Source organism: Lolium perenne, chromosome 2 (genome assembly GCF_019359855.2).
Source record: "Lolium perenne isolate Kyuss_39 chromosome 2, Kyuss_2.0, whole genome shotgun sequence".
NCBI lineage: Eukaryota > Viridiplantae > Streptophyta > Magnoliopsida > Poales > Poaceae > Lolium > Lolium perenne.
This window is the reverse complement of record NC_067245.2, coordinates 292,165,257-292,188,956: the sequence shown is the minus strand read 5'-3', so window position 1 is coordinate 292,188,956 and position 23,700 is coordinate 292,165,257.

Here is a 23,700-nt window from a genome sequence, read left to right as displayed (position 1 = left end):
ACACCCACCATAAAAGAGATATTTATGTGTCAAAAGAAAACCCAAAAATGATAGTTATGTGACAAGATCGTCTCAAATGTGGTACAATTTTTTTTATCATTTTGTCCCTAGTTGACTGATACGTCTCCGACGTATCGACAATTTCTTATGTTCCATGCCACATTATTGATGATATCTACATGTTTTATGCACACTTTATGTCATATTTATGCATTTTCCGGAACTAACCTATTGACGAGATGCCGCAGTGCCAGTTCCTGTTTTCTGCTATTTTTGGTTTCAGAAATCCTAGTAAGGAAATATTCTCGGAATTGGACGAAATCAACGCCCAGCATCTTAGAATCCCCGGGAGCTTCCAGAACACCCGAGAGCCGCCAGAGGAGGGCCTTGTGGGCCCCACACATGCAGGTGGCGCGGCCCAGGCCCTGGCCGCGCCACCCTATGGTGTGGTGGCCCCACAAGCCCCCTGACGTCGCCCTTCCGCCTATTTAAAGCCTCCGTCGCGAAAACCCTATCACAATCGACGAAACCCGCAGAAACCTTCTGTAGCCGCCGCCATCGCGAAGCCAAGATCTGGGGGACAGGAGTCTCTGTTCCGGCACGCCGCCGGGACGGGGAAGTGCCCCCGGAAGGCTTCTCCATCGACACCACCGCCATCTTCATCAACGCTGCTGTCTCCCATGAGGAGGGAGTAGTTCTCCATCGAGGCTCGGGGCTGTACCGGTAGCTATGTGGTTCATCTCTCTCTCTATGTACTTCAATACAATGATCTCATGAGCTGACTTACATGATTGAGATCCATATGATGATGATTGTAATCTAGATGTCGTTATACTAGTCAAGTGAATTTTACTTATGTGATCTCCGGAGACTCCTTGTCCCACGTGTGTAAAGGTGACAGTGTGTGCACCGTGTGGGTCTCTTAGGCTATATTTCACAGAATACTTATTCACTGTTATGAATGGCATAGTGAAGTGCTTATTTATATATCTTTATGATTGCAATGTGTTTTGTATCACAATTTATCTATGTGCTACTCTAGTGATGTTATTAAAGTAGTTTTATTCCTCCTGCACGGTGTAATGGTGACAGTGTGTGCATCCGTGTTAGTACTTGGCGTATGCTATGATTATGATCTCTAGTAGATTATGAAGTTAACTATTGCTATGATGGTATTGATGTGATCTATTCCTCCTACATAGTGTGAAGGTGACAGTGTGCATGCTATGTTAGTACTTAGTTTAGTCGTGTTGATCTTTCATGCACTCTAAGGTTATTTAAATATGAACATTGAATTGTGGAGCTTGTTAACTCCGGCATTGTGGGTTCGTGTAATCCTACGCAATGTGTTCATCATCCAACAAGATAGTGTAGAGTATGCATTTATCTATTCTGTTATGTGATCAATGTTGAGAGTGTCCACTAGTGAAAGTATGATCCCTAGGCCTTGTCCCTAAATACTGCTATCGTTGCTTGTTTACTGTTTTACTGCGTTACTACTGCTGCGTTACTACTGCTTGTTTACTGTCCTGGGCAAAGCACTTTTCTGGTGCCGTTGCTACTGCTTATTTACACCACCTGTATTTCACTATCTCTTCGCCGAACTAGTGCACCTATTAGGTGTGTTGGGGACACAAGAGACTTCTTGCTTTGTGGTTGCAGGGTTGCATGAGAGGGATATCTTTGACCTCTTCCTCCCTGATTTCGATAAACCTTGGGTGATCCACTTAAGGGAAACTTGCTGCTGTTCTACAAACCTCTGCTCTTGGAGGCCCAACACTGTCTACAAGAATAGAAGCTCCCGTAGACATCAAGCACTTTTCTGGCGCCGTTGCCGGGGAGGAAAGGTAAAAGGCACTCATACTCCAGTTCCAGGTAACAGTACATTTCTGGCGCCATTGTGTTTGTGCTCGAAGCTATTTCCTTTAGATCCTGCAATTGCAACTTTTTGTTTCTTGTTTACACTAGTTTGGCATAATGGACAACAATGAGCTTCTTATTCTATTTCCTGATTTAAGACATGGATGGTTTGATCCGGAAATTAAAAAACCCATGGAACATATTAGCATGAACACTTTGAACACTATTGTTGCTAATGAGATGGAAAATTCTAAGCTTGGGGAAGCTGGTTTTGATGAGCATGATCTTTTTAGTCCCCCGGGCAATGAGGAGGAAATTTACTTTGATGATACTTTGCCTCCTATTTATGATGATTATAATGATAGTAGCCTTTTGGTGCCACCTACTATGGAGGATAAATTTGATTATGATTACAATATGCCTCCTATATTTGATGATAGCTACTTTGTTGAATTTGCTCCCACTACAATTAATAAGAATGACTATGCTTATGTTGGGAGTAGCAATAATTTTATGCATGAGACTCATGATAAAAATGCTTTATGTGATAGTTATATTGTTGAGTTTGCTCATGATGCTACTGAAAGTTATTATGAGAGAGGAAAATATGGTTGTAGAAATTTTCATGTTATTAAAACACCTCTCTTTTTGCTGAAAATCTTGAAGCTGCACTTGTTTTATCTTTCTATGCTTGTTGCATTATGCTTCTTGAACTTGTTTGTTTACAAGATTCCTTTTCATAGGAAGCATGTTAGACTTAAATGTGTTTTGAATTTGCCTCTGGATGCTCTCTTTCGCTTCAAATACTATTTTCTTATGAGTGCATCATTAAAACTGCTGAGCCCATCTTAATGGCTATAAAGAAAAGAACTTCTTGGGAGATAACCCATGTGTTATTTTGCTACAGTACTTTGTTTTATATTTGTGTCTTGGAAGTTGTTTACTACTGTAGCAACCTCTCCTTATCTTAGTTTTGTGATTTGTTGTGCCAAGTGAAGCCTCTAATCGAAGGTTGATACTAGATTTGGATTTCTGCGCAGAAACAGATTTCTATCTGTCACGAATCTGGGCTGTTTTCTCTGTAGGTAACTCAGAAAAATATGCCAATTTACGTGCGTGTTCCACAGATATGTACGCAACTTTCATTAGTTTTGAGTTTTCTGATTTGAGCAACGGAAGTATTTATTAAAAATTCGTCTTTACGGACTGTTCTGTTTTGACAGATTCTGCCTTTTATTTCGCATTGCTTCTTTCGCTGTGTTGGGTGGATTTCTTGTTCCATTACCTTCCAGTAGCTTTGAGCAATGTCCAGAAGTATTAAGAATGATTGTGTCACCTCTGAACATGTGAGTTTTTGATTATGTACTAACCCCTCTAATGAAGTTTATGAGAAGTTTGGTGTGAAGGAAGTTTTCAAGGGTCAAGAGAGGAGGATGATATACTATGATCAAGAAGAGTGAAAGCTCTAAGCTTGGGGATGCCCCGGTGGTTCATCCCTGCATATTTCAAGAAGACTCAAGCATCTAAGCTTGGGGATGCCCAAGGCATCCTCTTCTTCATCGACAACATTATCAGGTTCCTCCCCTGAAACTATATTTTTATTCGGTCACATCTTATGTGCTTTACTTGGAGCGTCTGTTTGTGTTTGTTTCTGTTTTTATTTGAATAAATGTTTGTGTGGGAGAGAGACAAGCTCCGCTGGTTCGTATGAACACATGTGTTCTTAGCTTTACTTTTAGTGTTCATGGCGAAGGTTGATTGCTTCGTTCATCATTATATGGTTGGAATCGGAAAATGCTACATGTAGTAATTGGTAACATGTCTTGAATAATTTGATACTTGGCAATTGTTGTGCTCATGCTTAAGCTCTTGCATCATATACTTTGCACCTATTAATGAAGAAATACATAGAGCATGCTAAAATTTGGTTTGCATAATTGGTCTCTCTAAGGTCTAGATAATTTCTAGTATTGAGTTTGAACAACAAGGAAGATGGTGTAAAGTCTTATAATGTTTACAATATGTCTTTTATGTAAGTTTTGCTGCACCGGTTCATCCTTGTGTTTGTTTCAAATAACCTTGCTAGCCTAAACCTTGTATCGAGAGGGAATACTTCTCATGCATCCAAAATCCTTGAGCCAAACACTATGCCACTTGTGTCCACCATACCTACCTACTACATGGTATTTCTCCGCCATTCCAAAGTAAATTGCTTGAGTGCTACCTTTAAAATTTCCATTCTTCACCTTTACAATATATAGCTCATGGGACAAATAGCTTAAAAAACTATTGTAGTATTGAATATGTACTTATGCACTTTATCTCTTATTAAGTTGCTTGTTGTGCGATAACCATGTTCCTGGGGACGCCATCAACTATTTCTTTGTTGAATATCATGTGAGTTGCTATGCATGTTCGTCTTGTCTGAAGTAAGGGTGATTTATCATGATCAAATGGTTTGAGTATGCATATTGTTAGAGAAGAACATTGGGCCGCTAACTAAAGCCATGATCCATGGTGGAAGTTTCAGTGTGGACAACAAACCTCAATCTCTTATGAGAATATTATCTGTTGTTGAATGCTTATGCATTAAAGAGGAGTCCATTATCCGTTGTCTATGTTGTCCCGGTATGGATGTCTAAGTTGAGAATAATCAAAAGCGAGAAATCCAATGCGAGCTTTCTCCTTAGACCTTTGTACAGGCGGCATAGAGGTACCCCTTTGTGACACTTGGTTGAAACATGTGCTATGCTATGATAATCCATGTAAATCCAAGCTAATTAGGACAAGGTGCGGGCACTATTGGTATACTATGCATGAGGCTTGCAACTTGTAGGATATAATTTACATAACTCATATGCTTTATTACTACCGTTGAAAAAAATTGTTTCTTGTTTTTAAAACCAAAGCTCTAGCACAAATATAGCAATCGATGCTTTCCTCTTTGAAGGACCATTCTTTTTACTTTTATGTTGAGTCAGTTCACCTATCTCTCTCCACCTCAAGAAGCAAATACTTGTGTGAACTGTGCATTGATTCCTACATACTTGCATATTGCACTTATTATATTACTTTGCATTGACAACTATCCATGAGATATACATGTTACAAGTTGAAAGCAACCGCTGAAACTTTATCTTCCTTTGTGTTGCTTCAATACTTTCTACTTTGAATTATTGCTTTATGAGTTAACTCTTATGCAAGACTTATTGATGCTTGTCTTGAAGTACTATTCATGAAAAGTCTTTGTTTTATGATTCAGTTGTTTACTCATGTCATTACCATTGTTTTGATCGCTGCATTCATTACATATGCTTACAATATTATGATCAAGGTTATGATGGCATGTCACTTCAGAAATTATCTTTGTTATCGTTTACCTGCTCGGGACGAGCAGGAACTAAGCTTGGGGATGCTGATACATCTCCGACGTATCGATAATTTCTTATGTTCCATGCCACATTATTGATGATATCTACATGTTTTATGCACACTTTATGTCATATTTATGCATTTTCCGGAACTAACCTATTGACGAGGTGCCGCAGTGCCAGTTCCTGTTTTCTGCTGTTTTTGGTTTCAGAAATCCTAGTAAGGAAATATTCTCGGAATTGGACGAAATCAACGCCCAGCATCTTAGAATCCCCGGGAGCTTCCAGAACACCCGAGAGCCGCCAGAGGAGGGCCTTGTGGGCCCCACACATGCAGGTGGCGCGGCCCAGGCCCTGGCCGCGCCACCCTATGGTGTGGTGGCCCCACAAGCCCCCTGATGTCGCCCTTCCGCCTATTTAAAGCCTCCGTCGCGAAAACCCTATCACAATCGACGAAACCCGCAAAAACCTTCTGTAGCCGCCGCCATCGCGAAGCCAAGATCTGGGGGACAGGAGTCTCTGTTCCGGCACGCCGCCGGGACGGGGAAGTGCCCCCGGAAGGCTTCTCCATCGACACCACCGCCATCTTCATCAACGCTGCTGTCTCCCATGAGGAGGGAGTAGTTCTCCATCGAGGCTCAGGGCTGTACCGGTAGCTATGTAGGTCATCTCTCTCTCTATGTACTTCAATACAATGATCTCATGAGCTGCCTTACATGATTGAGATCCATATGATGATGATTGTAATCTAGATGTCGTTATGCTAGTCAAGTGAATTTTACTTATGTGATCTCCGGAGACTCCTTGTCCCACGTGTGTAAAGGTGACAGTGTGTGCACCGTGTGGGTCTCTTAGGCTATATTTCACAGAATACTTATTCACTATTATGAATGGCATAGTGAAGTGCTTATTTATATCTCTTTATGATTGCAATGTGTTTTGTATCACAATTTATCTATGTGCTACTCTAGTGATGTTATTAAAGTAGTTTTATTCCTCCTGCACGGTGTAATGGTGACAGTGTGTGCATCCGTGTTAGTACTTGGCGTATGCTATGATTATGATCTCTAGTAGATTATGAAGTTAACTATTGCTATGATGGTATTGATGTGATCTATTCCTCCTACATAGTGTGAAGGTGACAGTGTGCATGCTATGTTAGTACTTGGTTTAGTCATGTTGATCTTTCATGCACTCTAAGGTTATTTAAATTTGAACATTGAATTGTGGAGCTTGTTAACTCTGGCATTGAGGGTTCGTGTAATCCTACGCAATGTGTTCATCATCCAACAAGAGAGTGTAGAGTATGCATTTATCTATTCTGTTATGTGATCAATGTTGAGAGTGTCCACTAGTGAAAGTATGATCCCTAGGCCTTGTCCCTAAATACTGCTATCGCTGCTTGTTTACTGTTTTACTGCGTTACTCACGTCGCGTTACTACTGCTTGTTTACTGTCCTGGGCAAAGCACTTTTCTGGTGCCGTTGCTACTGCTTATTTACACCACCTGTATTTCACTATCTCTTCGCCGAACTAGTGCACCTATTAGGTGTGTTGGGGACACAAGAGACTTCTTGCTTTGTGGTTGCAGGGTTGCATAAGAGGGATATCTTTGACCTCTTCCTCCCTGAGTTCGATAAACCTTGGGTGATCCACTTAAGGGAAACTTGCTGCTGTTCTACAAACCTCTGCTCTTGGAGGCCCAACACTGTCTACAAGAATAGAAGCTCCCGTAGACATCATTGACCACCTAAGCAAATCCCCCACCTAATGAAAAGGGGGAAAACATATAGCAAGCACATCCAGTCGAGGCCACACATCTCCGCTCCCATTTATCTTAGTATTTATTCCCTTCAATGCATGCCTCCTCCCATCCTTTTCCATTCGAGATTCCTAATTCATGATCTCCTCTTCTGAGACCTCTTCCTCTCCACCACAATCTCTGGCAAAAAACTAATGGAGTACACAAAAATCGGTGAATGCGAGTAGACGTTTGTGCCTTTAAATTATTTGATCTGCATATGCTCTTTTCCCATCGTCCTCCACAGAGTTGGACTTTCGCATATCTCATCTTTATCTGAAAGGATGAGATGTCACCTAGAGGGGGGGTGAATAGGCGTTTAAAACCTCTTACGGGTTTGGCTTGTAAGAATGCGGAAATTAAAATAACGTTTAGTTTACAAGCACAACCCCTAAATATTCTAGGCTCAACTAAGTGCAACAACAACAACTAGAGCTAAGAAAGATAGACACAATATATATGAACAACAAGTGATAGCAAGATATAATAGATACTTCAAGCTCGATGGCTAGCACAAGGAAAGTAAGCTTGGGTATAGAAATGATAAGGGGTGGCCCGATCTTCTCAGTAAGCAACGGTGGTGATGATGATCACGGGGTGATGGCAGCGGAGAAACACGACGATGTAGTGGATGATAACTTGTATGACGCAATGAGATCTCTCGATTGGTCCCTGTCGCCAATGCAACAGCTCTCAACCCTGCAAGATATTCGCAACTTGATACGTCTCCGACGTATCGATAATTTCTTATGTTCCATGCCACATTATTGATGATATCTACATGTTTTATGCATACTTTATGTCATATTTATGCATTTTCTGGCACTAACCTATTAACGAGATGCCGAAGAGCCAGTTGCTGTTTTCTGCTGTTTTTGGTTTCAGAAATCCTAGTAAGGAAATATTCTCGGAATTGGACGAAATCAACGCCCAGGGGCCTATTTTTCCACGAAGCTTCCAGAAGACCTAGGGGGAGATGAAGTGGGGCCACGGGGCGCCGACACACTAAGGCGGCGCGGCCTGGGCCTTGGCCGCGCCGGCCTGTTGTGTGGGGCCCTCGTGTGGCCCCCTGACTTGCCCTTCCGCCTACAAATAGCCTTCGTCGCGAAACCCCCAGTACCGAGAGCCACGATACGGAAAACCTTCCAGAGACGCCGCCGCCGCCAATCCCATCTCGGGGGATTCAGGAGATCCGCCATGGTCGCCTCCGGAGTGATGAGTGAGTAGTTCACCCCTGGACTATGAGTCCATAGCAGTAGCTAGATGGTTGTCTTCTCCTCATTATGCTTCATTGTCGGATCTTGTGAGCTGCCTAACATGATCAAGATCATCTATCTGTAATGCTATATGTTGTGTTTGTTGGGATCCGATGGATAGAGAATACTATGTTATGTTGATTATCAATCTATTACCTATGTGTTGTTTATGATCTTGCATGCTCTCCGTTATTAGTAGAGGCTCTGGCCAAGTTTTTACTCTTAACTCCAAGAGGGAGTATTTATGCTCGATAGTGGGTTCATGCCTCCATTAAATCTGGGACAGTGACAGAAAGTTCTAAGGTTGTGGATGTGTTGTTGCCACTAGGGATAAAACATTGATGCTATGTCCGAGGATGTAGTTATTGATTACATTACACACCATACTTAATGCAATTGTCTGTTGTTTGCAACTTAATACTGGAAGGGGTTCGGATGATAACCTGAAAGTGGACTTTTTAGGCATAGATGCATGCTGGATAGCGGTCTATGTACTTTGTCGTAATGCCCAATTAAATCTCACAATACTCATCATGTCATGTATGTGCATTGTCATGCCCTCTCTATTTGTCAATTGCCCAACTGTAATTCGTTCACCCAACATGCTATTTATCTTATGGGAGAGACACCTCTAGTGAACTGTGGACCCCGGTCCATTCTTTTAATCGAATACAATCTACTGCAATACTTGTTCTACTGTTTTCTGCAAACAATCATCATCCACACTATACATCTAATCCTTTGTTACAGCAAGCCGGTGAGATTGACAACCTCACTGTTTCGTTGGGGCAAAGTACTTTGGTTGTGTTGTGCAGGTTCCACGTTGGCGCCGGAATCCCTGGTGTTGCGCCGCACTATATCTCGCCGCCATCAACCTTCAACGTGCTTCTTGACTCCTACTGGTTCGATAAACCTTGGTTTCTTACTGAGGGAAACTTACTGTTGTACGCATCACACCTTCCTCTTGGGGTTCCCAACGGACGCGTGTTGAACGGAAAGACAATACGTCATCTACGCGCATCAAGCAGAATTTCTGGCGCCGTTGCCGGGGAGATCAAGACACGCTGCACGGGGAGTCTCCACATCGCAATCTCTTTACTTTGTTTTTGTCTTACTTTACTTTTATTTACTACTTTGTTTGCTGCACTAAATCAAAACACAAAAAAATTTGTTGCTAGTTTTACTTTATTTACTATCTTGTTTGCTATATTAAAAACACAAAAAAAAATTAGTTACTTGCATTTACTTTATCTAGTTTGCTTCATTTACTGTTGTTAAAATGAGTAATCCTGAAGTTGAAGTTCGTTCGTTTAAACAACAAGGAGGAGAATTTAAAAGATGCTTGGTATAGAATTAGTGATGCCCATAATAGGTGCACTAAGAAACACTCCACCACTATCTTACTCAGGAATTTTTATGTTGGTATCTCTAGCTGGAATAGGTATGTTCTTGATTGTCTCGCGGGAGGTAATTTCCTAGGCACTCCTGCTTTAGAAGCTAGTTGTATTATTGAGAGTCTATTTGGAAAACCACCCGTTAATGAAGTTAAAATTGAAATCTCTTTTGAAGATGTCATGAAAAAGATGGAGACCATAGAGCAAAATCTTCCAAGCATTGAGACTAAATTGGGAATATTACTTAATAGCACTGATGAACTTGATAAATCTCTAGGAGGAATTAATGAGAGAAGTTTCACCTTAGAAACTTGTGCCACTCATGATGATCAAACCCATAGGATTAGTAAACTTGAAGAAGCTATGGGAATTTTGGGTTCAACCTTTTCTTCTCTTAAGTATAAAGAGAAAGCTTATGTGGGTAAGGAGCAAAAGTTCATGTATGTCTCTAAGGTGCCTAAACCAAAAAACTATTATAGGCCTAAAATTGACAAAGCTCTTAATACCACTATAGATAATGGAGCATCTAAGGTACCTAATGATGTTGATGCACCATCTCTTGATAATACTTGATACACACTTTCTGCGCCTAGCTGAAAGGCGTTAAAGAAAAGCGCTTATGGGAGACAACCCATGTTTTTTTACTACAGTACTTTTGTTTTATATTTGAGTCTTGGAAGTTGTTACTACTGTAGCAACCTATTCTTCTCTTAGTTTTATTGCATTTTTGTGCCAAGTAAAGTCTCTAATAAAAGGATGATACTAGATTTGGATTACTGCGCAGAAACAGATTTCTTTGCTGTCACGAATCTAGGTCTAATTCTCTGTAGGTAACTCAGAAAATTATGCCAATTTACGTGAGTGATCCTCAGATATGTACGCAACTTTCATTAGTTTTAAGTTTTCTCATCTGAGCAAGTCTGATGCCTTTTAAAAATACGTCTTTACGAACTGTTCTGTTTTGACAGATTCTGCCTTTTATTTCGCATTGCCTGTTTTGCCATGCTTGATGGATTTTTCGATTCCATTGACTTTGAGTAGCTTTGTGCAATGTCCAGAAGTGTAAAGAATGATTGTGTCACCTCTGAATATGTAAATTTTAATTGTGCACTAACCCTCTAATGAGTTGTTTCTAGTTTGGTGTGGAGGAAGTTTTCAAGGATCAAGAGAGGAGGATGATACAACATGATCAAGGAGAGTGAAAGCTCTAAGCTTGGGGATGCCCCGGTGGTTCACCCCTGCATATATCAAGAATACTCAAGCGTCTAAGCTTGGGTATGCCCAAGGCATCCCCTTCTTCATCGACAACATTATCAGGTTCCTCCCCTGAAACTATATTTTTATTCCGTCACATCTTATGTACTTTGCTTGGAGCGTCTGTTTGTTTTTGTTTTTGTTTTGTTTGAATAAAATGGATCCTAGCATTCATTGTGTGGGAGAGAGACACGCTCCGCTGTTGCATATGGACAAATATGTCCTTAGGCTTTACTCATTGTATTCATGGCGAAAGTTTCTTCTTCGTTAAATTGTTATATGGTTGGAATTGGAAAATGATACATGTAGTAATTGCTAAAATGTTTTGGATAATGTGATACTTGGAAATTGTTGTGCTCATGTTTAAGCTCTTGCATCATATACTTTGCACCTATTAATGAAGAAATACATAGAGCATGCTAAAATTTGGTTTGCATAATTGATCTCTCTAAGGTCTAGATAATTTCTAGTATTGAGTTTGAACAACAAGGAAGACGGTGTAGAGTCTTATAATGTTTACAATATGTCTTTTATGTGAGTTTTGCTGCACCGCTTCTTCCTTGTGTTTGTTTCAAATAAACCTTGCTAGCCTAAGCCTTGTATCGAGAGGGAATACTTCTCATGCATCCAAAATCCTTGAGCCAAACACTATGCCATTTGTGTCCACCATACCTACCTACTACATGGTATTTCTTCGCCATTCCAAAGTAAATTGCTTGAGTGCTACCTTTGAAATTTCCATTCTTTATCTTTGCAATATATAGCTCATGGGACAAATAGCTTAAAAACTATCGTGGTATTGAATATGTACTTATGCATCTTATCTCTTATAAGTTGCTTGTTGAGCGATAACCATGTTCCTGGGGACGCCATCAACTATTTATTTGTTGAATATCATGTGAGTTGCTATGCATGTTCATCTTGTCTGAAGTAAGGGTGATTTATCATGATCAAATGGTTTGAGTATGCATATTGTTAGAGAAGAACATTGGGCCGCTAACTAAAGCCATGATCCATGGTGGAAGTTTCAGTTTGGACAACAAACCTCAATCTCTTATGAGAATATTATCTGTTGTTGAATGCTTATGCATTAAAGAGGAGTCCATTATCTGTTGTCTATGTTGTCCTGGTATGGATGTCTAAGTTGAGAATAATCAAAAGCGAGAAATCCAATGCGAGCTTTCTCCTTAGACCTTTGTACAGGCGGCATAGAGGTACCCCTTTGTGACACTTGGTTGAAACATGTGCTATGCAATGATAATCCATGTAAATCCAAGCTAATTAGGACAAGGTGCGGGCACTATTAGTATACTATGCATGAGGCTTGCAACTTGTAGGATATAATTTACATAACTCATATGCTTTATTACTACCGTTGACAAAATTGTTTCTTGTTTTCAAAATAAAAGCTCTAGCACAAATATAGCAATCGATGCTTTCCTCCTTGAAGATATTTCTTTTACTTTTATGTTGAGTCAGTTCACCTATCTCTCTCCACCTCAAGAAGCAAACACTTGTGTGAACTGTGCATTGATTCCTACATACTTGCATATTGCACTTGTTATATTACTTTACATTGACAATATCCATGAGATATACATGTTACAAGTTGAAAGCAACCGCTGAAACTTCATCTTCCTTTGTGTTGCTTCAGTACCTTTACTTTGAATTATTGCTTTATGAGTTAACTCTTATGCAAGACTTATTGATGCTTGTCTTGAAGTACTATTCATGAAAAGTCTTTGCTTTATGATTCAATTGTTTACTCATGTCATTACATTGTTTTGATCGCTGCATTCATTACATATGCTTACAATAGTATGATCAAGATTATGATGGCATGTCACTCCAGAAATTATCTTTGTTATCGTTTACCTGCTCGGGACGAGCAGGAACTAAGCTTGGGGATGCTGATACGTCTCCGACGTATCGATAATTTCTTATGTTCCATGCCACATTATTGATGATATCTACATATTTTATGCATACTTTATGTCATATTTATGCATTTTCCGGCAATAACCTATTAACGAGATGCCGAAGAGCCAGTTGCTGTTTTCTGCTGTTTTTGGTTTCAGAAATCCTAGTAAGGAAATATTCTCGGAATTGGACGAAATCAACGCCCAGGGGCCTATTTTTCCACGAAGCTTCTAGAAGACCTAGGGGGAGATGAAGTGGGGCCACGGGGCGCCGACACACTAAGGCGGCGCGGCCTGGGCCTTGGCCGCGCCGGCCTGTTGTGTGGGGCCCTCGTGTGGCCCCCTGACTTGCCCTTCCGCCTACAAATAGCCTTCGTCGCGAAACCCCCAGTACCGAGAGCCACGATACGGAAAACCTTCCAGAGACGCCGCCGCCGCCAATCCCATCTCGGGGGATTCAGGAGATCGCCTCCAGCACCCTGCCGGAGAGGGAAATCATCTATCGGAGGACTCTTCACCGCCATGGTCGCCTCCAGAGTGATGAGTGAGTAGTTCACCCCTGGACTATGGGTCCATAGCAGTAGCTAGATGGTTGTCTTCTCCTCATTATGCTTCATTGTCGGATCTTGTGAGCTGCCTAACATGATCAAGATCATCTATCTGTAATGCTATATGTTGTGTTTGTTGGGATCCGATGGATAGAGAATACTATGTTATGTTGATTATCAATCTATTACCTATGTGTTGTTTATGATCTTGCATGCTCTCCGTTATTAGTAGAGGCTCTGGCCAAGTTTTTACTCTTAACTCCAAGAGGGAGTATTTATGCTCGATAGTGGGTTCATGCCTCCATTAAATGCAGGACGATGTGAGAAAGTTCTAAGGTTGTGGATGTGTTGTTGCCACTAGGGATAAAACATTGATGCTATATCCGAGGATGTAGTTATTGATTACATTACGCACCATACTTAATGCAATTGTCTGTTGTTTGCAACTTAATACTGGAAGGGGTTCGGATGATAACCTGAAAGTGGACTTTTTAGGCATAGATGCATGCTGGATAGCGGTCTATGTACTTTGTCGTAATGCCCAATTAAATCTCACAATACTCATCATGTCATGTATGTGCATTGTCATGCCCTCTCTATTTGTCAATTGCCCAACTGTAATTTGTTCACCCAACATGCTATTTATCTTATGGGAGAGACACCTCTAGTGAACTGTGGACCCCGGTCCATTCTTTTAATCGAATACAATCTACTGCAATACTTGTTTTACTGTTTTCTGCAAACAATCATCATCCACACTATACATCTAATCCTTTGTTACAGCAAGCCGGTGAGATTGACAACCTCACTGTTTCGTTGGGGCAAAGTACTTTGGTTGTGTTGTGCAGGTTCCACGTTGGCGTCGGAATCCCTAGTGTTGCGCCGCACTACATCTCGCCGCCATCAACCTTCAACGTGCTTCTTGACTCCTACTGGTTCGATAAACCTTGGTTTCTTACTGAGGGAAACTTACTGCTGTACGCATCACACCTTCCTCTTGGTGTTCCCAACGGACGCGTGTTGAACGGAAAGACAATACATCATCTACGCGCATCACAACTCCACAAACTTGCGCACGTAGCCGCCGACCACGAAGCGGTAAGTTGCAACCGTCTAATTCCCAAGCAAACAACTAAGAACTAGGGTTTATCTTAAACGTGGTCTAAAGCAGCTAGGGGGTCGTCCAAGGCACTTATATAGGCGTCCGGGATGAATTCTGGTCGAAAGATACAAGGAAAACCGACCCAGAATAGTTCTGGTCGAGACAGACTCGGACTGGTCCGGTCTGGAATCCGGTTGACCGGGCCAGGGACCGGGTTGGCCGGTCTGGGGTTCGGTTGACCGGGCGCCAACCGGAAATGTCGCAAAACTTTGTCCGGTTGGCCCCAGTACGACGCCCGGTTAGCGCCGGGGAAAATCCGGTCTGCCGCCCGGTTGACCGGGTCAGGGACCGGACGGGCCGGCGTGCCGACCGGTCGGACCGGGTTGTGGACCGGCCTGGACTTCTTCTTCTCCTCTCGCGCATGCCTCCCGCTCCTCCCTCGCGCGTCCATGAGATATCTTCATGTCCAGCTCCATGTCCAGCTTCACGTCCATCTTGACGTCCGTCTTCATGTCCAGTTGCTCCTCTACTCCTCGTGCGATGCTCGTCTCCTCTTGATATCTGATGATACATAAATAATAGGACTTAGGCAGTATAAAGTTCTCATCAATCAAAGTATCGTTTAGAAACAAGTTCACCTGTTGTTTAAGTAGCTTCGCACGAGCCCTTGTAATTGGTCCAATCCGAACTTCATTGGACTTGAGCTTCACAGCAGGTTCATCTTCATTTATCAATGACGGAGGTAGTGGTGTAGTAGGGATGTCCTCATCATCTCCCCCCCCCCCCTTCAAAAGGCGTCGACCTCGACGCTCCAAGTTCTTCTCCGTCATATGGTGTCAAATCAGCAACATTGAAAAAATTACTGACACCAAACTCATCAACTGGAAGATCTATCGAGTATGCATTATCATTGATCTTGGCAAGCACTTTGTAAGGACCAGCACCACGAGGCTTCAACTTAGACTTCCGTAGCTTCGGGAACCTATCCTTGCGAAAATGTACCCAGACCATATCACCAGGCTTGAACAACATCTCTTTGCGCTTCTTGTTCATCCTTGCAGGATTGCTCTTGCCTTTCTTCTCTATCAACTCTTTAGTCTTCACATGGATTTTTCGCACAAAATCTGCCCTCTTGGATGCCTCCATATTAACTCTCTCATGTATGGGCAAAGGCAACAAGTCAAGTGGAGTAATGGGTTTGAAACCATACACCACCTCAAAAGGACACAGCTCCGTGGTAGAATGTACCGCCCTGTTGTAAGCAAACTCCACATGTGGCAAACACTCTTCCCACTCCTTCAGGTTCTTCTTGATCATGGATCTCAATAGTTGTGACAATGTTCTATTCACCACTTCAGTTTGTCCATCAGTTTGGGGATGACAAGTAGTACTAAACAATAGCTTTGTCCCCAGCTTTCTCCACAGCGTCTTCCAGAAGTAGCTCATAAACTTCACGTCACGATAAGAAACAATAGTCTTTGGGACTCCATGTAGTCGCACAACCTCCCTGAAAAACAGGTTAGCAATATGTGACACATCATCGCTTTTGTGGCAGGCAATAAAGTGTGACATCTTAGAAAATCTGTCCACTACCACAAGTATAGAATCATGGCCTCTCTTAGTATGCGGCAAACCTAACACAAAATCCATACTAATATCCTCCCAAGGTGTAGTAGGTGCCGGTAAAGGAGTATGCAAACCGTGAGGCTTCAGCTTGGACTTGGACTTGTTGCAAGTAATGCATCTCTTCACATACCTGTCCACATCCCGCCTCATCTTTGGCCAATAAAAGTGGTCAGCTAGCATGAGTAGCGTCTTCTCACGCCCAAAGTGACCCATCAAACCTCCAGCATGTGATTCCTGCAATAAGAGCAAACACACAGACGATTCTGGAACACATAGTTTGTTAGCTCGAAACAAGAACCCATCATGTATGTGATATTTTTCCCATGCTTTACCAAGAGCACATAAGCGATATGGTTCAGCAAAATCATGATCAGTAGCATACAAATCACATAGTACTTCTAATCCAGGAATTTTAACATCAAGTTGAGTTAATAGCATATTCTTCCTAGATAGAGCATCAGCAACAATATTATCTTTTCCCTTCTTATGCTTAATAATGTATGGAAAAGACTCAATGAACTCAACCCATTAGCAAGACGCTTATGCAAAGTAGACTGAGTTTTCAGGTATTTTAAAGCTTCATGATCAGAATGTATGATAAATTCTTTTGGCCACAGATAATGTTGCCAAACCTCAAGAACTCTAATTAAAGCATACAATTCTTTATCATAGTGTTATCACCAGATTTTGACCAAGTCAGAAGGTGGGCCGCGATCAAGATGGGCTTGGAGATTATACATTGAAGATATACGTGAATCGGCCTTGAATAGCAAGTTTGGGCTAGTTTGCCCTTGTATCTGTAACATAGTAAGATACGTGTCGATGTAGTTAGAGTTGGGCCCGTGCCCGGTTGGGACTATTCCCACGATTAGAGAGTCTACGGACTATAAATATGTATCTAGGGTTTATGGAATAAACAACAACCAACGTTCAACCAACACAAATCAATCTCGGCGCATCGCCAACTCCTTCGTCTCGAGGGTTTCTACCGGTAAGCGACATGCTGCCTAGATCGCATCTTGCGATCTAGGCAGCACAAGCTCCACGTTGTTCATGCGTTGCTCGTACTGAAGCCTTGTTGATGGCGAGCAACGTAGTTATCATAGATGTGTTAGGGTTAGCATAGTTCTTCGTATCGTATGCTTGCGTAGTGCAACCCCTGCATATCTAGCCGCCCTTACACCTATCTTAGGTGTAGGGGCGGCACCCCGCTTGATCATTATTTAGTAGATCTGATCCGTTACGGTTGCTCCTTGTTCATCAAGGATTAGTTTAATATCTGCAATAGTTAGGCCTTATAAGGGGCTGGAGGATCCAGCGGCACGTAGGGTGTCGTTCGCAAGTCCTAGACAGGATGTTCCGGGGATCAACCTTGTGTTGGTTTTTAGGCCTTGTCTAGGATCGGCTTACGATCACCGTGCGTGGCCGCGAGGCCCAATCCTGAGTAGGATGTTCCGATTATGAGGTGAAAACCCCAAATCATCGTAGGTCTTATTAACTTTATCTTGATCAAGCAGGACCACCATATATTCGTGCACTTCGTACGAATCATGGGTGGATCGGCTCCCATGAGCCGATTCACAGGATAACCTGAGAGCCGATCGAGGCTCGTATTTAATGTTTACGTGTATGCCATGCAGGAAACTAAGCGAGGCATCTCCATCACTTTCCTGACCAGGTATAGGTCAGGTGGCACGCCCTAGCATCAGCATCGGACGTGTGACCAGAAAGCTTTGCGGGCCGTCGCTCGGAGGGACCAGGGCCAGCCGAAGCCCTAAGTTGTTCCCGGCTCTACTGTGTTGCCTGTCGCTGCCCGCCGGTGGGTTTCTGACGACAACACATTCTGGCACGCCCGGCGGGACAAGCTTCTACATCAACCACATCGCCATCTACATCTGAGATGGCGGACAGCACGCCAGTCACATACGATGACCTAACCGAGGAGCTCAAGAAGAAGTACGACGAGATCAAAGCACTCCTCGAAGCCGACCTCATCGGCACTTTCCACAGGACCCGTTCCCATGGCATCAGATGGAAGGGGTTCTCGCCTAACGGTGCACTAGATGGGATAGACCTCTCTGCCCCGTCGGAGGAACGCACCAGGTCCCTGCGGCAGGAGATCAACTATTTGGTGGGACACTCGCTACACCGCCACTCTGAAAACCTGGTAAACACGTTGGAGCGTGTCACTCTTCGCGTGATCCAGGAGATCATGAGGCACCAGTACTCGCCGTCAGGACCAGCTCTCGGGACACATCAAGGAGAGTTGCCACTCCAGTCCCGTCCACCGCTGCCATTTGCGTTGGCAGCGCCAGAGGTGCCGGCTTCACCGGCATTCGTCGTCTACAAGATCGGTGGTGACCCTAGTGACTGCCAGTTCTTGCAGGAGGCACCTAAGGAGATCCCTCACGGGTACATGTGCACGTATGTGCCAGATTGCGGTAACTGGGCTCTCACAAACCAGGCCGCGACATCAGGGGCTTCCGGGAAAACAGGAGGAACGTCAGCAACAGATCGTGAGAAGCAGACGTGGCTAACAAAATACGCCACCCCGACGAACCTCCAGAGCGCAGCTCCTGCAGTTGGATCAGAGCTGGAAAAACAAGCGTGGCTGGCTAAGTACGCCACCCCGGCGAATCTTCAGAGTTCGACTCCTACAGCCAGCACCGTGGACCAGATCAGCACGATCCTGAGGGACCAGTTCGGCATGGTGCCGAAAAGAAGGACGATCGGCTATTCCAAGCCGTATCCCGACGAATACGAATTGGTCCCACTACCACCTAAGTATCGGCTCCCTGATTTCTCCAAATTCAGTGGATCGGATGGCTCCAGCTCCATCGAGCATGTAAGCCGATACTTGGCGCAGCTTGGAACGGCTTCAGTGTCGGATCCACTACGCGTGAGGTACTTCTCACAGTCCCTCACGGGATCGGCTTTCGGGTGGTACACCTCGTTGCCACCGAACTCGATCCAGACTTGGAAGCAGTTGGAAGAACAGTTCCACATGCAGTATCACTCAGACGCTGCCGAGTCTGGCCTTGCCGATCTAGCACAAGTACGTCAGAAGCGTGGAGAAACCGTGGCAGAATACATCCAGCGCTTCAGAAATCTGAGGAATCGATGTTATTCGGTTCGTGTGACTGAAAAAGAAGCAGTCGAGTTGGCAGTAACGGGCCTTGCCTCACAAATCAAGGACATGGCCTCCCAAGCAGATTATCCCTCACTGGCGCACATGGTTCAGAAACTGTCAGCATATGAACAGCGCCACCCGGACCTGTACCAAGGCAAATTCAAGCGTGCAGTAGTCCTGGTCGATGCAGAGGAAGACACGGTGTCTGCGGGAGATCAAGAGGTAGCAGTGGCTGAATGGACTCGGGGGGCAACCCCCGTGTCCTGCAAATGGGTAAAGCCACCAGGCCCGCCCAGGGGGTTTGATTTTGACGTGACCAAGACTGAACAAATCTTCGACCTGTTACTCAAGGAGAAGCAGTTGAAGATACCCGAAGGTCTCAAATTCCCCACGGTACAAGAGCTGAACGGAAAGCCATACTGCAAATGGCATAATTCGCTCTCCCATGCCACCAATGACTGCAGGGTGTGGCGTCAGCAGATCCAAATGGCGATAGAACAAGGACGGCTGATTTTCAACCAGTACGCCATGAAGGTCGACACTCACCCCTTCCCCGCCGTTAACATGGTGGGATGCACTTACCCTGAAGGTTGCCAGCCAGGACCCTCGTTCAGCATCAACATGGTAGGACCTGGGAACCACTCTGGCAAAGATGGAGACGAGGGCAGCTGCTCTCGTAGCAAGGACACAGAGGAGGCTGCTCCACGCGATCGGCTCCGTCATGATGGCAAGCGCTACGTCACAGAGGGAGAAGTGAAGAACATAAGATATCAGCGACCCCTCTCTGATCACCTCCTCAACAAGTACGTAAATCAGTATGACCAACGCCGACGGTCCAGCTATGATGATGAAGGAGATCGTCTGGCTAGAGAAGCCAGAAGATATCGTCGGCGTGATCACGATGAGGAGGAGCACGAGCGCCGTGCCATAGGAAAATCAAGGGAGCAAGACGACAACGACAGGCACTGGGATTGCCCCTTCTTCAGACACTGCTGGGATTCAGGAATGAGCCGATTGCCCACAATCGGCAATTGCCCAGAATGCAACCAGAAGAAGGAGGAGACAGCCAACGTGTCTGTGTTCAAGCGCCTAGGGCCTCTCCCGCCACAAAGCAAACGCGCTGAGTCACCTCGTTGGGCAGATCTCGAGGATTCAGAAGACGAGGGAGAAGAAGAAGAAGACAGGTACCACCGGCCAAGGTGGTGCCCTGATGGACTCAGCCGTTCCCAGAAGCGCAGGGTTCAGCGATTGCGCGGCCTGGAGGAAGCCGAAAGGCTGTACTTGCATACGCTAAGGAAGGCGCGACCTGATCTGGCGGCAAAAGTTCAGCGAACCCTGGATGAGGAGGGTCGTCCACGGAAAATGGAGTGGCGTCCCAAGCAAAGGAAAGCCGATGATGAAGCATCGGCTGGCACGAACATGGTGCTCGTCCTTCCGACGGAGCTTAGTGCTCCTCGATTCTACGATGCACTCAAGGTGGACGACAGCAGGCGCATCAAGTCAGAGGTTGGGCTGGTTCTATCCACCAGCCTGACTGAGTAGCAAGAATAAACCAATGAGCAAAGGAGGCGAGGCTGATCCTTGTGATCGGCCCCAAAAATCTATGAGGGGACATTACAGAACCTTCACTGAGCGCTTCAATTGATATGGAGGCCGATTCCAGCAATCGGCCAAAATTATCTTTACCACATGTTCTGCTTATGTCCAGCATCGACCTACTGGGCAGCGGCCACGTCGGCGGATGAAAGCCAGCACGAATCCTTGCGGAGCCGACATGCAAGTGCAGTGCCCTGGCTAACCATAAAAGCCGATATCTGCAGTTCCCTGGCAGATTCGGCTCGGGGGGCACCTAATCAGATGAACATGTGCAGTAAACATGTGTGCAGTAAAATATTGGGGCCGATAGGAGAAAATCGGCCAGTAAAAAAAAAAAATTTTTAGCCGATGCACAGCCATCGACTCTAGTATAACTATGCAGGATTTACTGGCTACATGTTCAAAACACGGATCTTCACCAAGTCCAGTTCAGCTGTGGAGCCTCCTGCTTCCTTGAGGGAGTAACACGATAAGAGCTTCCTCAGCTGCCTTGAGTCAATTCTAATGCCTAAACCTTCTTGTCGAGGATTCCCGGCCATTGGTGCTAGTTCAGCAGTGCTGCCAGAAGAGATATATCTGCGTTCAAGGGAAGGAAGGTGATCGGTTTTGGTGCATACTCGCCGACGTTCTCGCCTTGAGCAAGGCTCGGGGGGCAGCAGGCCTGGTAAACGTTCTGTTCAGGAGCCGATTGGGGTACCATCGGCTAAACCTTCGTTGCAACCTTCTTCACAAAATGATGAGTGTTGAAAAAGACCAATTGAAGGATGGTGTGAAGTTTCTAGTGGCTGTCAGTGGACGGCACCTCGAGAAGTACTTCCCAAGCATGTGGGATGATGGACAGTAAAATGTGGAGGCCGATACGTGAAATTGGCCAGTAGAAAGTTTTTTGAAACAGTCGATGCACAGACGTCGACTTTAGAGATTGCAAAATGTTGTGGTCAGATATCAAGTTACAGTCTGAATTCGAGGAGTGTTTGCCTGGATATCTGTCTGATTTGGGATTTGAGTTCGGCCTTATTAGCGTGCGAGGGTGAAAAGCCGATACGTTGCTATCGGTTCTTGGTGCGTTGACTTGTTTTGGTAGTCGGAGGATTTGAAATTGAACAAATGGAGAATCACATCAGAAGAACGATTTTCATTGGTTCGAAGAGGGATTCCTTACAAGAAAGAGCCGATGGCTCTCAAAAGATCATCCGATGCCTAATGCACTACTACTACTAGCCCTATGCTACTCCCTGATCTAAGGGCCGTCGCTACCCTCGTCGTCGTCATCGAAGCTGCCGGCGGCGCTGCTACCGGCGGGCTCCTCGTCGCTGCTAATGAAGCCACCGGCAGGGGCTTCATCCTCCTCGTCATCGTCGTCGTCGTCGTCATCCGACCAGGCCCAGCCACGGAAGCGCTTGGCCGGCGGGTATCCTTCGGAGGAGGAGTCGTCCTCCGGCTCCTCCGCCTCTTCTTCCTCCTCGTCGGAGGAGAGGACTGCCTCCCATGGGAAGAGGTCGTCGTCGCTCGCCGGTACCAGCTCCCCGTCGACGAGGAACTGGAGGTCTTCCTCCCCATCGGTGAGGGGTTCGTCGTCTTCCGAGTCAATGGAGAAATCCCAGTCCCGCGCGTCCCAATACTCTGGGGCGCGGGCCTCGTACATGGCCATCAGATTGACCTCCTGCTCGAGCTCGCTGGAGGAGGAGGACTGGAAGGACAGGCTGGAGGAGGAAGAGGAATCCATGGCGGCTGAGGAGGGTTTTTTTTGTTTGCCGATAGCTACTGCGGAGCAGGAGGATGAAGAAGCAAACCGCTCGACGCGGTTAAAAATAAAGGGGACGGGGAGATTTAATGCTGTGGTGATTTCCGAGGGAGTGGTGCCAAAACTGTCGAATCGTGCAGAGGAGTTGAGAAGGCAAGGTGTCATGATGAAAGCTGCTGCGACGGTTTTGCTCTGCCACGACATGACCCTTCGAAGGAAGAATAGGATGGTTTTGAAATTATCATTACCAAAACCAGGGGGGCATGTGTTATCACCAGATTTTGACCAAGTCAGAAGGTGGGCCGCGATCAAGATGGGCTTGGAGATTATACATTGAAGATATACGTGAATCGGCCTTGAATAGCAAGTTTGGGCTAGTTTGCCCTTGTATCTGTAACATAGTAGGATACGTGTCGATGTAGTTAGAGTTGGGCCCGTGCCCGGTTGGGACTATTCCCACGATTAGAGAGTCTACGGACTATAAATATGTATCTAGGGTTTATGGAATAAACAACAACCAACGTTCAACCAACACAAATCAATCTCGGCGCATTGCCAACTCCTTCGTCTCGAGGGTTTCTACCGGTAAGCGACATGCTGCCTAGATCGCATCTTGCGATCTAGGCAGCACAAGCTCCACGTTGTTCATGCGTTGCTCGTACTGAAGCCTTGTTGATGGCGAGCAACGTAGTTATCATAGATGTGTTAGGGTTAGCATAGTTCTTCGTATCGTATGCTTGCGTAGTGCAACCCCTGCATATCTAGCCGCCCTTACACCTATCTTAGGTGTAGGGGCGGCACCCCGCTTGATCATTATTTAGTAGATCTGATCCGTTACGGTTGCTCCTTGTTCATCAAGGATTAGTTTAATATCTGCAATAGTTAGGCCTTATAAGGGGCTGGAGGATCCAGCGGCACGTAGGGTGTCGTTCGCAAGTCCTAGACAGGATGTTCCGGGGATCAACCTTGTGTTGGTTTTTAGGCCTTGTCTAGGATCGGCTTACGATCACCGTGCATGGCCGCGAGGCCCAATCCTGAGTAGGATGTTCCGATTATGCGGTGAAAACCCCAAATCGTCGTAGGTCTTATTAACTTTATC